This window comes from Poecilia latipinna, unplaced genomic scaffold, assembly GCF_001443285.1.
Source record: "Poecilia latipinna isolate Pla-1442-1.1 unplaced genomic scaffold, P_latipinna-1.0 Scaffold37, whole genome shotgun sequence".
NCBI lineage: Eukaryota > Metazoa > Chordata > Actinopteri > Cyprinodontiformes > Poeciliidae > Poecilia > Poecilia latipinna.
Window position 1 is genome coordinate 128,971 of NW_015112653.1, and position 4,028 is coordinate 132,998.

A 4,028-nucleotide genomic window follows, 5' to 3' on the forward strand; every position below is an offset into this window, starting at 1 on the left:
ATGTCTTTTTCAATGGTGGAGCAATACTGACCCCTTCTGGCAGAGTTACCAAACAGTCACTGGTGATTGACAACATATTCTATAATTTTTAGCCAAAATTAATGATTCTTTGTACTCTAATCCCAAAAGCCCAATTAGAGAAGAACACAGAAAACACAAAACAATATACATTTACATAAATTATCATGTCAACATGGCCAAAGAAGCACAATTCTGAGAAGCTAAGAATGTGTCATTTCTTACACTTCAATATATTTCATATTAGAAAATGTGAATCATTTGACAACAGAAGAATGTTCTCCACAAACAGAGCCCCTTTTAAATCTATTTAGTTTATTAAATTAGCACCAATTCATAAAAATAATGTTGTTTCAAGGTACTTTATATAAACAGACCGTTCCAATTCAGTACTAGTTATACTACAGCTGCCGTTTGCTGCAGTTGAACTTTGTAACAAACCCTAATCCTATACAACACTGTACAAATTAGAGCGAGTCTATTTTGACTTAATAACAGCTTTGCAGTGTAAACATTGAACTTAGTTGGCACAAACTTGTGCCTGATAAGGTTTATTTTTTCCTAACAAGTTGGTTCTCATACACCAATATTCACCCAAGTTATTAACACAACATGCTAATATTAACAGAATTAAACAACATTGTTTTATATTGGAGCATTTCTTGATATTGCTGTGGAAAAGGCTGACTGGGTCATTGGATAAATACTGTATTTTGGTCTTTGAAGGATTATGGGGAATTAGAAAGCTCAATTGGGATAATTTCTATCCCAATGTTTGGTTAAGCTACCCAACTTCTGTCTCAGCTTAGATTTAAGACATAACCCAGTAGCTGCTGTGGAGGGAATCTCTGAGTTTTGTGTGAGTTTAGGGGTTTTGTTTTCACTCATCTTTGTGCTATTGCTGTTCAGGAGATTTGGAGGCGTAGGGGTCGGGAGTGATATTTTTGCTGAACATACTACTACAGTCTCTTAATTCACTCAGTCCTGTATTTGCCAACTCCAAGACACTGATGAAGAGATCCTAGAGTCGCGCACTATTTCAACTTTAACTTTGCTTTGACACGGTTGGAAAAATGACACAAATCCTCGAGTCAAATCTATTGATTTTGTTAGAAGTGTTTTCAGTGAAAAGCAGATCTTTAGCTGACAAAAATCCCCTGCTAAGATGTTTTTTTGATAGTGTTGTTAATGTTTAATGTAACAGCAACTTTATAATTCAAAAGTTGTATTTGTCAGCTGTGAGTTGCCCTGAAGGAGCAGTGCTTTTTACACACAGAGGGAAATAATGAAGCTGCAGATTGTGAAACTCTTATGAAATTGCAAAATGCCATAGCTGATTTATTTCACTATTGATTCAATCGAAAGACGTGTGATATTTTTTTTTCTTCATACCAGAGGTTTGAAGTAGTTTTCACCAGATATCTGATCTGAGATTTTTTTTTTTTTTTTCATTCGTTCCGGGAAAGTGGAGTTCTCTTAACTCTGGAGTAACTCTGGAGAATATTTGTTGAAGTGATGAAAGCAAATAAACTAAACACGGTTGATCAGCTCCAGCAGTATGAAACACAATCCCACAGATAAAGCATTGCTGTCCGGATCATTAGGTGCGTTCTCCACTTGCCATCACCACAAGTTTGACATGATTCTGCCTTGAAACAATAGATGGAAGCTTTGATATTTTCCCAGACTGAATTTTTGCAGAGTCGGGTTGACGGTGCACATCTGCTGCAAATGTTTGAAGCCTCTTCGCAGCCACGTGTGGTGAGTTAATCTGGGGTTTGGCTGCTGTTTGCTGGAAATTTGCTGAAGTCATCCAACTATACTTTGCTCAAAGGAACTATAAAGGTGTAATCACCCCACCTCCACAGGTGTGTGAAAAGTCCCTTCTTGTCTCATTCAACAGTTTGTTTTTTTTCTGGTCAACCTTAAACAGGGCCTAGGTAGCAAACATCTGTAGGTTTGGAAAAAAAAAATGTTCTCATGGCATACTAAGTAGTCTGAACATATTATCTTTGCAAATAAAAAAAAAGCACATTTTTTTTGTTGCAAAACAAATTAACCTTCTTCTTTGGAAGAAAAATTAAACTTTCCTTTCATACTGAATAAAAAAAAGAAGTTAGCTCTTTCTACTGCGCATTTCCCTTGCCTTTCAATTGCATACAAAGATAAGTAGCTTAAAATAAGCAAAATTCCATCATCTGCGTTACACATACCTTTTTTCTTTTTAGCATGTATTGAAAAATGACACACAACTTGATATTAACTGCAGCAATTAATATCAAGGTTACCCAATCTCATGCTGTGCTGTCCAAACATTTTGTCAACACTGATGAAGATCCACTGTTTTTGACAGGCTGAAATATTAAATTTGCTCGCATGGCAAGGCAAGGGAGTTGGACTTATTTTCTGAGTACTGCTGGTGATAGTTATTTATCCACCTGGGGATCCAGTAGATCTTGTACAGAACATTTAACTTTATTTCAAAAATGTCAAACCGTTGTTAAATTTGGAATCCTGGGGCAATAAGAAGCAACTTAATCAGCTCTTATAGTTTTGCACACAGTAAATGTTGCACCATTCGTCACAATCCTCACATTTAAAGTGGAATAAAGACATAAGATCCGTTTTCTTGCCACATGTGTGGTAAGATCCAAAAGCCTATCTCAGCCAAGGAATTTAATCTGCTGCAAAAAACAAAAAACTTAAGATGAGAGAAGTATTTTAAATTACATTAATTTAGTGATGGTTGAATTTCAGTCCCTTGTGCTTACTGTAGAGAAAGGAAGAGTTAAAAATGAAAATCTATATTTTAGGCTATAAAATCCCCTAAACACCTTCAAGGGCATTTTTTACGTCTCTCCCAAGCTGTAAGTGTCAGAAATCTTAAATGACATCTTAATGTGGATAGAAATTTTTTGGGCGTAAATTAAAATTACTTTAAAGGTGAGCCGTTTCTGCTTTCCAAACCATCCTAAATCAAGGTTAAAAAGAGGATGACATGCACTTGCTCAGACAGATATCTGTGCAATTAGTTTTTTTTTTTTTTTTTTTCTGAAGAGCTCAATTGGTTTTGTCCCTTAGGCGTAAGCTGATTAGTAAAGAAATAAAGTGGCTTAAACTATCTAAACTAAAATAACCTCCTAAACACTGAGGGATTTACTTATCTCCAAACTTCCTATGCATCTAATCTCACACAAGCCGACACGCTGTCGGTTTCCAGAGCTTCCAAATCAGTGTTCTCATTTTATTTTGACCAGACGTCTCCATGCTTTAAAACGTTTGCCCCAGCGGACTCGGTTAAGCTTGCCAAAGTTTTTTTGTTTTTTTTTTTTTGTTTTTCCTTGAAACTTCAAGTTATGTACCATGAATGTTCATATGCAAGAGTTTTCTTGAATTCAGCAGATAAAATCCACACAAATAAATTTAGTTTTGGCTAAAGCGCTTCACTCTTTTACTCGAGGGATGCACACCCAATTCCTCAAATATGATCTCATTATTACAAGTATGAAATTGTTTTCAGAGTGAGTCATCCATCTCAAAGGATGAATTCTCATTAGGATGGTGGAAAAACCAATTCTCTCTTGCTCAACAGTAAGACACCCCGGTTCCCCGCCCTTTCCTCTCCCCCTCTCCCCTTGATCTTTATTGTCTCTGCTTGGTTACACAAAACAGGCAACAGTGACACTGAAAATAGGCCCTCAATCAGCATTATCTGATGCCAGACTCCATCTTGGAGTCTTTGCAAAGACAAAAATCAGTGCAGCCATTTACTTTTACCCCACTCTTGATGGAGTCGATTTTCTGCCAGTTCTCGTAATTTGCAGGAATAAAAAAAACAAAAAACAAAACAAAAAAAAACTCAATCCTTTCAGTGGCAGCTTTTCAAAGGGTTAAATACTCCTTCAGAGCCTTCCATGATCCTGTATAAACCTGTAAAGCAGATGACAGGCTGCGTGTGTGTGTGTGTGTGTCTAAGGGAGGTATTTGCGAATACACACCCTAGTAAAGAG